Source organism: Tupaia chinensis, unplaced genomic scaffold (genome assembly GCF_000334495.1).
Source record: "Tupaia chinensis unplaced genomic scaffold, TupChi_1.0 Scaffold149383_1, whole genome shotgun sequence".
Lineage (NCBI taxonomy): Eukaryota > Metazoa > Chordata > Mammalia > Scandentia > Tupaiidae > Tupaia > Tupaia belangeri.
Window position 1 is genome coordinate 378,952 of NW_006209227.1, and position 12,919 is coordinate 391,870.

At 49.9% G+C, this 12,919-nt stretch overlaps 1 long non-coding RNA gene across 5 annotated transcripts in view; it reads left to right on the forward strand.

Moving 5' to 3' along the window:
- Positions 1 to 8,081, forward strand: part of LOC102494410 (uncharacterized) — a 14,074-nt gene extending 5,993 nt beyond the window's left edge. For 4 of the 5 annotated variants that reach the window (XR_003548352.1, XR_001369901.2, XR_337733.3 and 1 more), the window contains 2 exons: positions 1,553 to 1,666; positions 6,218 to 8,081. This is a non-coding gene — a long non-coding RNA (uncharacterized LOC102494410). Of the gene's footprint in view, positions 1 to 465; positions 934 to 1,552; positions 1,667 to 6,217 lie in introns of those variants that run through there. The other variant, XR_337734.3, reaches the window with a different exon arrangement.
- Positions 8,082 to 12,919: the final 4,838 nt, after the last annotated feature.

Genomic DNA, 12,919 nt, shown 5'->3' on the forward strand with positions numbered 1-12,919 from the left:
AATGGAGGAGAAGGGATTGCGGCGTGACCATCCCCACTGGGGGGTGATTTCTCGCTTTCTGTCTCTATGTCTCTCTCTGTCTGTCTGGCGAGCGCACGCGCCCTACAGTGAAAATCTCTCAAAAAAAAAAAACATATATGAGGAACCAGCAGTTGGCATAATATAAAATGAAGTGTACAACTGTTGAAATCAACATATAATTTCTGAGATCTTACTCCATTCAAAACTCCCCACTGGGAACCAGCAGTTAGCGTAATGGCTATGTCGCTGGACTCCCACGTAGTCGACCGCGGTTCGCGTCCTGGACCTGGTGGCTTAAAACTCACGCCAGGCGCGTGTGCATGCGTGCCCAAGATCCCGAGAGGAGAATGGAGGAGAAGGGATTGCGGCGTGACCATCCCCCCTGGGGGGTGATTTCTCGCTTTCTGTCTCTATGTCTCTCTCTGTCTGTCTGGCGAGCGCACACGCCCTATAGTGAAAAAAACCTCTCAAAAAAAAGAAAATGTGTGTTACAATAAAAACGGTGTATGGGGTTCATTTTCTTTTGGCGCCAAAATAAGCTTCCATGTTAAGTCCACTTTTCCAATGAACTTTTTGAAGTCCCCTAATATTACCCTTAAACCGATGGCTCTGTATCACTAGGCGGTTTGCGTGCTTGCGGCTGGCGTTTCGGTTTTCCCATCACTCCCTCGCTGCCTCGTGACCCGTCCTTTTCTGGGTTGCTTGTCTTTTGACAGTGCCCTTTTACCCAGTTCATGTTGTCTAATCCGGCTGCCTTCGGGTCGCAAAACTAAGGGTCCAGTCCTTTTTAGAACTGGTGTAAAGGAGGAGTAAATAGACCGCGAGTAAACATGAATGAGGGTTTCCCTTGTGCCTGCCGGAAGGCTTGGTTAGAACTTAGTTCGTGTTGATTTTCTGTGATTATCAGAAAAGGTGAAATGTGTTTCTGTTAAATAGTCTGAACTAGAGGTCAGGGAGAGATTACTGCTCTTTGAGTATTCTCTTTGGTGCTACATAACTAATTTCATGCCACTTGGTACTGTCATTCCTTATATCATAGAATTTCTGTAATAATATAGATAAAACAATTATTTGAGGGTATTAAAGTGCAAAAGCCCATCTACTTTTGCAGATCAGATTTATTTATTTATTATTTTATTTTATTTTATTTTTGCCATGGAGCTCATGCGCTCCCTAGAGAGAGACGGAGAGAGGGAAAGTGAGAGATCACCTTATGAGGTGGATGGTCATGCCACAATCCCTCCTCCTTTCTTTCAGGATTTGGGGCATGCATGCACATGCACCTGGTATGATTTTCAAGCCACCAGGTCTAGGACTCGAACTGCAGTCGGCCATGTCAGAATCCAGCGTCTTAACTACCATGCCACCTGTTGGCCCCAGAATCTTTTTTTTTTTTTCTTTTTTTAAGCAGAGAACTGAAATTAGGGCAGTTGACTGTTGAAGCTCTTGTTTTGCTAAACAGAAAAATCTCTCAACCTTGCAAAGCAGAAAGCAGCTGAACCTCTGTCTCTGGGCTTTGTGTTCTTGCTAGAGGAAGGAGCCTGGGAGAGACAGGGACTTCCGGGACTGCTGGCCTGCTTTTCCTGGAGTGCCTGGAGCCGGAGAAAGAACCAAGATGCCACCTTGTCCAGTGGCCCAGCTCAGGGTGAGTGCTTCTCCCGCTGGACCTCTTACACCCTGAGGGCCAGTACATGGGATTATGGGAGTGGCCACAGGGACGTGGGATCTTAGGGACAGAGAACCAGCATCCACAATGTGCCAGGCACCGAGTGAGCAATGCAAGGCACTGGTACCTCCAGGCAGTGGGCACACAGTGTGGTCAGATGGGGCTCTTGCCCCCAAACTCCCTGCCTAATGAAGGAGTGTGGGGAGGGTTGTAACCCAGGGGTCACCATCCACATAGTCTGGTGTTTGGGGCCAAATGCAGTCAGTCTCACCTGAGGATCCTGAGAGTGGGGAGGGATTTCCCTAGACAGAAATGGGAAGAGAGAAGTGGAGAAGAGAGAGGAGAGAGGGACCACCTGCAAGAGGCTTGACAGCACTGTGTCTCGCTCCGGAAAGGGACCACGCTCAGGAGTGTCCTGGGAGTGAGGTACAGAGAAAAAAGAGGAGGGCTGAGGCCGAAGAGCAGTGCTGGGGCCACAGGGGGCCTGACACGAGTCCTTCGGCAGTCATGAGGCACTGGTGAATTCTGACCAGAGTGTGGAGGCCAGGGGGTGTGTAGCGAGGTGCAGGGGGAGACCAGAGACAGGGTCCAGCTGGGAGAAGACCGCAGGAGTCCTGAGAGGGGGTGTGGAGGGCCTAGACCCAACCTAGGCAGGGAGAACGGAGAGGAGGGAATTTAAGCTGAGCCATTTCCAGGGGACCCTTCAGGCTACTGAATGGGAGTGAGGAGAACAGGGAAAGACAGGCCTAGGTGCTGAGGCTGCCCTAGGTGGACAGGAAGTCCTTGGGGAGCAGGGCACAGCTGCTGAGTGGGCACGCCCCACCCGAAAGCTACTGCAAATATAGCTCTGACAAGGGCAGACATTTAAAATCAACCTCTAGGCCAGCCCATGGCATGGTGGTTGGGTCAGCCAGATCCCACATGGCTGACTGTGCAGTTTGAGTCCCAGAGGGGGCTTTAAAAACACACTGGGCATGTGTGTGCACTCCTCTGCCCAAAACTGCAAGAGGAGAAAGTGTTGTGGAGTGGCCAGGCTCTGTCTCGGGTGAGTGCGCTCCTCCTATACCAAATTAAAAAAAGATAAAAGGGAAAACGATCAACTTTTATTATGTTCCTTATTTTTAAAAAATTGGGACCAGCAGGTGGCTGGCATTTAAGGTGGCTGATCCCACATAGCCCACTCCGCAGCCTGAGTCTCAACCTGGCAGCTTGAACATCATACCAGGTGCATGTGCGTGCCCAAAATCATGGAGGAGAAGGGACTGCAGCATGGCCATCCCCCTGTGGGGGTGATTTCTCACTTTCTTTCTCTCTCTCTTTCTCTCTCTCTGTCACTCTGTCTCTGGCAACTGCATGTACCCTATAGCAAAAACTTAAAAAAATTGTCTTTAAGGCTGCCAACCTGTACTATGGTGATTAAGGCAAATGGATCCCACATAGCTGACTATGCAGTTTGAGTCCTGGACTCATCAACTTGAAAAACACACCATGGGCCCAGCGGTGTCATAGTGGTTGAGACATTAGACTCTCATGTAGTGGACCACAGTTCAAGTCCTGGACCTGGGGGCTTGAAACTCACACCAGGTATATGTGCATGTGTGCCCAATATCCTGAGAGGAGAATGGAGGAGAAGGGATTGCAGCGTGGTCATCTTCCCCGGGGCGGGTGATTTCTTGCTTTTTGTCTCTCTGGCGCACGCATGTACCCTATAGCAAAAATCTCTTAAAATGAAACCAAAAAACACTGGGCATGTCCCTGAGTGCCCTAAATCCTGGAAGGAGGAAGAGATGGAAGAGAAGGGACGGAGGTGTGACTGTGATGCATGGGGCTGCTTTCTGTCTGTCTGTCTCTGTCTCTGGCAAGTACATGTACCCTCTGGCAAATTAAAAAGAAAAATCAGTTGATGTGTCAGCCTTCTGTGGTGTGTAACAAACTGCCACAAACTTAGCAACTTAAAGCAGTGTGTGAGACCAGCAGTTGTTATAATGGCTATGTCGCTGGACTCCCATGTAGTCAACCATGATTTGAGCCCCGGATCCAGTGGCTTAAACTCACACCAGGCGCTTGTGCGTGCGTGCCCAAGATCCGAGAGGAGAATGGAGGAGAAGGGATTGCAGCGTGGCCATCACCCCCTGTGGGGCGATTTCTGGCTTTCTGTCTCTCTGTCTCTCTCTGTCTTTCTGGTGAGTGCACACCCCTCATAGCAAAAAACCCTCTCCAAAAAAAAAAAATACACACACACACACACACACATATATGTATTTGTTAGGTCCCTGACTTTTTTCTTTTTAAGTTTATCTATTTATTCCTTCTAGAGAGAAAGAGAGCCCGAGCGGGTCATCTGTGATTCGCCACAGTCTCAGCCAGCCAGGAGCACAGGCAGACAACCTGGCGCGCACAGGGAGACCTCAGGGTGCAAACCCAGGACATCCATATGGCTTCAGCACTGCAGAGCCTTGCTTGGCTGTGTGCCCTGCACTGGTCCAGTCCCTGGCCTCTTTCTGGCTGTCAGCTAGGGCTGCAGTCAGGGCAAAAGGGCCCCTGCAGTCTCCTCCTCTCCTACACCCTCTCCTCACTATCCTTCAGTGACCAGGGGACTCTCTCAGGCCCACCAAGAGGGAGCCTCTCCTAGTGTAAGGTATTCATGAGAGTAACGAGCGATCACCCTTGTCACATAAGGGACTTTATCAAGGGAGTGGCCATGCGGTCATATCCACAGAGCCCACCCACTCTCAAAGAGGACGCTATACAGGCTCAGTACACTCAAGGCGCCAGATTCTTGACAGCTGTCTTAGAATTCTGCCATGGGACCAGCAGATGGTTAATGGTTACATGGCTGGACTCCCACATGGCCAACTGCAGTTAAAGTCCCAGACCCAGTGGCTTAAAACTCACACTAGGCACATGTGCATGCCCAAAACCCAGAGAGGAGAATGGAGGAGAATGGACTGTGGCATGGCCATCCCCCTGGGGGGGAGATTTTACACTTTCTGTCTCTCTTCTCTGTCTCTCCAGCAAGCACATGCACACTATAGCAAAAAAACTCTCTAAAAAAGAAAAAAAACTGCCTTTCGTAGTTGAAAGCTCAAAAAAATACAAAGAAGTAAGAAAAATAATCCATTTCATTCTATCTCCCAAAAGTAACCACAATCAATATTTTGGGATGAGTGTTCTATTGGTCTGTCTGTCTCTTTCTTTCTCTCTCCTTGCGCTATTGAAATTTTAATAAATTCACACATACATAATACATATATATATATAACATATATATATAATCTGCAAAATGCAGTGAGAAGAACGTCCAGTCAGAGCAAACATGGTGACCTGTAGACACATGCAGAAACATGGTTTCTTGAAGTGTTTAATCACAAAAATGTTATCATTTCTATTATAATCCTGTCTGCAGTATATAACAAATCTCATGTAGAAGCACATATATTAAAAGGGATTTATGGCCTCTTAATAGAGTATATGTCATAAATATCGGAGAGTACACTTACATACATGTATGCCCACTGTTTGGGAATCTGCTTCCTTCCTCAATAACATCATGACACAGCAATAACTGTGCCAACATCATTTATCGTTTTTGGTTCGTTTGGGGTCATTGGAGATTAACATGCAGTTCTAAAAAATCACACAGAAAATACCATGTAGACTTTGCTCAGTTTCTTGCAAAACAATCGTGCAATATGACAATACGACATTGAAACCACGTTTCAGTTGGGTTTTCCCAGTTTTAGTGTGTGAATGAGACATAGAGACAGAAAGCGAGAAATCACCCCCCAAGGGGGATGGCCACGCCACAATCCCTTCTCCTCCATTCTCTTCTCGGGATCTTGGGCACACACACACACACGCCTGGTGTGAGTTTAAGCCACCAGGTCCAGGACTCGAACTGCGGTCGACTATATGGGAGACCAGCGACATAGCCATTACGCTAACTGCAGGTTCCTGTGTGTGTAGTTCTATGGGATGTTATACAATCTAATTTTTAATGCCTGAATCCCACTGTGGTGTAAGCCAGAATTCACTCCCCCAGACCTTTTGTTGGACATTGACTTTATAATGATGCTTTCAGTTACAGGTAACGAAACAATGACTCAAACTAGCCAACGGTAAGGGAATTCTCTAGCTCACTAAAACAGTGCAGAGCTGCAGTCTGCTTGACTTCAGTTAGGGGCTCAGTGATCTCACCAAGTAGCCAGGTTCTTTCCCAAAAAGCTCACCAGGTAGCCAGGTTCTTCCCCTACCCCTGCTGGGCCATCCTCCATGTTGGTTTTGATCTTAGGCTGGTTGCAGGTTGGCTGCAGTGGTTCCACTAATGATTCCTAATTATTTCCTCAGGATAAAATCCTAGAAGTGGAATTTCTGGGTCACAGGGTATGCACATTTTTTAGGGGTTGATATGTATCTTGTTTAGTTTGTGAAGTAGATATTCCCTGGGAGCCAACTTCCTTCCTTCCATTCCTAGCTTACTGACTCATGGACTCTTCTTCTCATTGGGCCATTCCTTCTCCTGTGTTCCAGATAACTTCCAGGACCCTGAGGAGGAGCTGGCCCTGACGGCCATATTTCCCAATGGAGACTGTGAGGACCTTGGAAAGGGACCAAAAGCCTGCGATGGAGTCATCCATGCTCCTGCTGAGCCTGCCGGTGACTTGAGATGAAGGCCGGAACCTCGAGCTGTCACTGGCGCTAACCCTCCATGCCCGGCTCCTTGCTGTGCTCACGTGTCTCCACAAAGACCTGGACTGGTGGGAACTTCAAAGATCCCAACTGCTGGGGACGGCCACATCCACGGTTGTCTCTCAGGCAGTGGGACTCACTAAGCAGGCAGAACCTAGGAAATGTGTGGCCTGGGACCCAGCTCCCGACCTCACAGCGGCTGGCTCCAGGGTCGCGCTGAAGCTCTTGTGCCTCTCCGTGCCTTGGTTTCTCTATGCCATGGGGACCTCTGGCTCTGCTTTGAGACTGTGCAGTGCTGTGGTGTCCCATGGGGTGTGCAGCTGGAAAGAACTCTGGGTCAGAAGTCATTCAATCTGGGGTGTGGCCTTGGATGTGTCACTGTCTCTGGGGCTTCTGTTTCACAACTGCGAGAGGGGGGCTGCCAGCTCAGTGGCTTTAACCTGCCCCGCAGGCAGCCTTAGAAATGTGCATGTGTGCATTCTGGGGTTCCTGTGGCTGAATATTACGTGGGCCTCTTGTAATATAGTGAAGAATTAGTTCACTCAAAATGTCAATCCTGACACCTTCAATCTCTTCTTCTTGTCAAGTTCTAGGAAGAAGCCACAGTGCAGAGAGTCAGGTGTCCTGGTACTTTGACTCCCAGCAGACCAGAATAAAGAGCACGCTGTTGCCCCAGGGGCCTGTTGGCCAGAGCCACGGTAGCCCACGTGCTGCACGGTCAGGACAGAGACAGCTGTTCACCCCCGTGTGGAGGAAGGGCCTCTTTCTTCCTCACATTGCCATTGACTTTCTGTGCCAAGTCCTTGGAGGATCGGAGTGTGGGAGCTGCCCTTGACACCAGGCAGCCAGGGGGCTTGCTCTGGGTCTCGGGTCCTCGCCCAAGGTCAAGGCAGACAAAGGCCAGAGGTTCTTGAATCCTTTCCTCTAGGTCTGAGTCACATGGGATTGAAGCTGTTCCCTGCAGGGCTGGGAAGGCCATCATTCACTCGCAGGGAACTCTGCCTCCCCTCTCTCCATGCCTGTCCCTGGAGAGAGCCAAAGTCTGAAATGGCAAAGGCAGCTCCACTCTCCCTAGTGGGAGACCCTGGCCGAGCAGGGGCTAAGTCCTCACGCTCGTGCTCGGTTCGCTCCGCAGACACAGTGGTGCCTGTGACTGGCTGCCAGGTGCTGCGTGACTCCCACTAGCGACTTCGGCTCTCTCGATCCTGGTGCCAAACTGTGAATACAATACCCCTAGAGAGACTCTAGGATGTTACGGAGGGGCCCTCCCTGCTCTGGGCCTCAGTTTCTTCTCTATGATAGGGAGCCTCACCCTGTCCCTTCCCAGCTTCATGGGGACAGTGTGAGGACAAGCAGGGTGACATCTTCATTTGGGTAGGTTGGCAGCAGCATCATTTTAATGATGCAGAGCTGTCTCATCAATAGATGGGCCTGGTAGGTCTTTGTCCACGTGAGAAGGAACTCGGTGAATTTTGATTAATCGATTTACTGATCTTGAAGCTGCTATATTTTTCCTATTAATTTCTTTATATAATGGAAGATTGCTAATTTAGTTGAGGGTGGGAACTTCCTTTTAAGTTAAGAATTTGTCTACGGTAGAAGTTACAAGCTTTGGGGCCAGTCCTATGGCCTAGTGGTTAAAGGAGCCAGATCCCACATGACCAGCTGTGCAGTTGGGAGCTAGCCACAGCAACTTGAAAAAAGGCTGGACACATGTGCATGCCCCAAATCCCTACCAGATGGAGAAATGGAGAAGGGATTGAGGCATGACCATTCCCCATTTGGGGTGCTTTCTCCCTCTCCCTCTGCCTGTCTCTCTGTCTCTGGAAAGTGCACATACTCTCCGGCAAATAAATAATAAATAAGACGTTACCAGGTTTAAAAACATCTTGTATTTGAAGTTGGATGTGGTAGCCTGCACCTGTAATCCCAGCTACTTGAACTGCAGAGGCAGGAAGATCGTGAGTTCCAGGCCAACCTGGGCTAACCTAGACACCCTGTCTTTAAGAAAAACAAACTAGGGGCTGGCAGGTGGCATGGTGGTAAGGACGCTGGACTCCCATATGGACAACTATGGTTCGAGTTCCGGACCTGGCAGCTTGCCTTCTCACTTTTCTCCTCTTCTCTCTAGTTCTGTCCCTCTCTGGTCAGGATGGAAGATCAGGCATGTCATCATCTTCAGTTTGCTGTAATTCTCCCCTCTCTCCCCTCTGACACACGCGCACACACACACACACACACACACTAACAAAGCCTTTTGTACTTGTTGCCAGTATTTGAAACTTGGGAGATTCTACATAAAAAAAAAAAAAAAAAAAAAAATAGCTTCCCCCACTGCACTTCACTCACATACGATGCCTGCCTGGAGCCGGCCCAGGCGGGCATTTGATTATGCCACCTCTGGCCTCCAGGGTGGTCTGCACATTATTTGTTCACTACCATCAGTATTTCTTGGACTAATTGCAGAGAGCAGGTCTTTTTTTTTTTTTTTTTTTTTTTTTTTTTTACATCTCTCTCTGATTTCTGAAAGTTGTTTTACGGAGGTCAGGCAGGAATCCAGACCTCTGTTCTATTAGAAACGGAAGCTTAAATTTATCCTCTAACTGACTTCAATAGGGCCTCAAACTCACCAGGACTAATCCAATGACATTTCTTTTTTTCTACTTGTGTCTTAGACTTTAACTAACGGTAACTTTTCTCAAAGTCATTCACTCCTTCCTTCTTGAAACGTTCCTATTCCTTATCTCTCATGGTTTTCTTTTCTCTACTGGCTGTTACTTGACAAACTCTTTCTACTGCTTCTTTTCCACAATTAATCACTAAATTCTGGACTGTATCATTCCTCATATGTTCACTATCTCGTCCTGCTCCAAGTTTTTAAATAGTCTATGTGGTAGTGACACACAGACATCTATATCAAGCACAGATCTGTTCATTGAACTCCAGATCTTTTATCCAACAGCTCACAACATTCTCACTTGGATATTTCATAATCTTGTTAAATTTATTATTTCCAAAAGGGAATTCTCGATTTTCTCTAGTTTCCTAGTTTAGGGCCGTACATGTATCTTGTCCCTTTCAGCAACACTCTGGCTCTTTTTGATCCTCTGGTCTCCTCTAAGATATTGCCTGCACAGATTGGCTTCTTCCTCAAATAGCTTCCAAATCTGTGATCTCCGTTTTATTACTATGATTGTTTTCTTTATAGCAGTTCTCAGAGCCTGACTTCTTTATTTCATTATATCTTCTCTTAAATATTCCAGCCCCCTGGGGGGATGGCCACGCCACAATCCCTTCTCCTCCATTCTCCTCTTGGGATCTTGGGCACGCACACACATGCGCCCAGCATGAGTTTAAGCCACCGGGTCTGGGGCTCGAACCACAGCTGACTACATGAGAATCCAGCAATGTAGCCATTATGCCAACTGCTGGTCCTGAGAGCAGGTCTTTGTTTATTGAGATTTGGGTTCTGCTTTCCAATGGATAAGCAGGGTCGAGTTCCATCTCAGCTTCCTGCGATGTGTCTGCCATAGCTCCGTCCCCGTAGAGATGGCCTCTTTACTGTTTTCTAGCAGACAGAAAGGCTGGAACCAGCAGAGATGCTCTCGACGGTAGGTCTCTTCCCAGAAGGACTCTTAAGGAGCTGCGAAGGCTGGGTCGGCCTGTGTGAGGTTGGTGCCTCACACAGATTAGGCCAGAGGTCCCCGGAGGCCTCCATCTGGCCACAGTCTGGGCTCTTGGGCACTAATCTTTCTAAAAGGGCAGTGACCATGCCACTTCCGGCTTGAACTGATCATTGTTTATAGCTAATAAAGCCAAAAAGTACCTCACCGGCCTCTTACGAAAGTGTGTATCGCACCCCTCATTTTCATATGCTGTTTCTTGTGGGGGCCCTCCCTTGGGAGATCTTGATCTAGGCAAACGGTGGAAGCTTCTGGAACAGTCTGGGCCCTGGAAGTCTCCCATCCTCTGCCCTGGGTGACATCGCCACAGCCCTGCTGGCTGGGACTCGAAAACACATAGGTGAAAAGCGTAAGTAAATATTGAAAGAGCGTTTGTATAAAGATAGCGTTCATCTGGGTGCACAGCCACGTGTACACACACCGTGTTTAACTGCGGCCCAGGCACCCTTAACGAGTCTCGGAGAGCCCTTCGGAATACCTGCGCTGCAGTTTCCTTCCTCCCCCAGAGCTTACTGCCCCAAAGAACCCCTAGGTTGTCACATCAAACACTTAAGCAAACCTTCAAAGAGGCCCAGGGTCGGAGCCCCCAGACCTGTGATCTGAACAATTCTGCCCTTGGCAGAACAAGGACGCAGCCTCCTGGGGAAGGCTAAGATTGCCAAAGCAGTTGGTGCCGGGAAGGAGCGGAGTGCCGCTGCCGGGCTCATGCCCTGTGGTCAGGAGGCTGGACTTTGTCCTGTTTGTGTGACGCACAGCCAGCGCTGAGGAGCAGAGGAACCCGAGGGCTGCATGACCTATTCTGACCTGGTTTTGTGTGTGACTGGATCAAGGATTGGGCACTGCTTGGAATCTGGCCTGGGCGGCCTGCCACTTGGGTGGCCGGTCAGGAAGAGGTGGCCCAAGGCAGGTGGACGACCAGGATTCCACACGGACTTGCCTGATGCCTTCAGCCCAGAGTCATGGCCCTCTGGTTCCGTTCTATCCAGGGCTGCGTAACTGGGAGCAGAGGCAGAGACTGCCCCACTGGGCCGTGGCTCACAGGGCACCAGGGACCCTACTGTGGGGAGACCGGGAGGAAGAGGGGTAGCTCAGGCCTGAAGTGGGGCTGGGCCTTGGCAAGGGTGGCTTCCTCCCAGCTGGGGCTCCGGCCACAAATGCAGACCCAGGCCTGCCTTGTTCCCTGAGCAGTGAACTTCAGAGACCTGGAGGCTGGAGCTGCACGGAGCTACTTCACGCATCTCTGGACGCTCACTGCTGTCCTGCTGGCACTTAGCTGGAGCAGTCGGGCGCTTAGCTCAGTCCTGGCCCAAGCTCACGTTTTGAGTCCTGGTTGCAGAAACGGGATGTCTGCCTTGTAGCCCCAAGTTCCTTCTCTTCCTGACTTGCTTAGTGGGGTCTTCTAGCAGTGGAATATTGTGCTGGGTTGTTACCCTGACCGCAACCTGACCACCCACCTGTCACGTCTGTTACCTGCTCCAGGACTTAGCTGTCAGGGCAGCTCTCTCGGCCGCTTGCTCTCTGGCAGGCGTGGGTGTCACCTTCAGCTTCTGCCCCCTGATCTGGTCTCACCAGCATGTGGCAGCCCCAAGGGGCCAGGCTGGATGGAGGCCAGAGGAGAGCGTTCCCTGGAAGCACACATGTATCTTTACTTCTTTTTTTTTTTGGAGAGGTTTTTGCTATAGTGCGAGTGCACTCGCCAGAAAGACAGAAAGAGACAGAGAGACAGAAAGCGAGAAATCACCCCCCCAGGGGGGATAGCCACGCCGCAATCCCCTCTCCTCCACTCTCCTTTCGGGATCCCGGGCATGCACGCACACACGCCCGGTGTGACTTTAAGCCACCAGGTCCGGGACTCGAACCGCGGTCGACTACATAGCGGTCGACTACAGCGACATAGCCATTACACTAACTACTGGTCCCTAGCTTTACATTTTCTAGTAGCTCCATTAGACAAAAGCAACAAGAAGCAGGTAAGACTCATTTTAATAATGTATGTAGCCCAATATACCCAACGTAGTATCACAGCTAAATTATTATTAATGGGGCATTCTGCATTCTGCTTGGTATGCCAAGTCTTTGAATCCTGTGAGACTCACACTTAACAGCCCCTTTCAGATATTAAATTTCTCATCAGAAATACTTGATCTGTACTTAGATGCCATTACATTTACACTGGTAAAAATATTTAGATCCTCAAATTGTTCCCCATATACTTAAAAGTCTTCCAGTAATTGAACTGAGTATCTTTTAAATTTTCAACTGATTAAATGCGTATAGGAATTGAGTGCTTGGCTTGCACTAGTCGTGTTTAAAGGGCCCAGTCGCACCTGTGGCCACCGTCCCTGACAGCACTAGTCTGGGACAGGTCAAAGGAGCTGCGGGTAGTTGTTCACTGGATCCGCTGCCTCCCCACCCACCTCCCACTGCCCCACCGCTTGGCATCCCAGACCCTTGGGCCAGTGTGTGCAAGGTAACCTTCCGTTGCCCTCCTGGACACCATCAGTTTCCCTGGTGGCTGCGGGGGTCCTCCTCGGGTCCTCTTGTGCCCCTGCCCACCCGGAACAACTGCAGCCACCCCAGGCATTTTCCCCTGAGCAGCCAACCACCATGGGAGGCCATGTCACCGGCTGCATCTCACATCTCTGCTCCGTGAATAATCGCCGTCACTCTGAAAGCACGCAGCATGAGAGCTGGACGTGAGCCGGTCACCAGCCGGTCACTGGGCTGAGCCGCTGTAAGGTCCGTGGCTGTCTGAGCACTGCTCGGCGTTTTCCCCAGGCCCAGCCAGGTAGAAGGACACGCTGGGACCTGCAGGGCGTGACTGTCGCCCGCTGACTCGGAGCTGCTAAGTGTTCAGCAG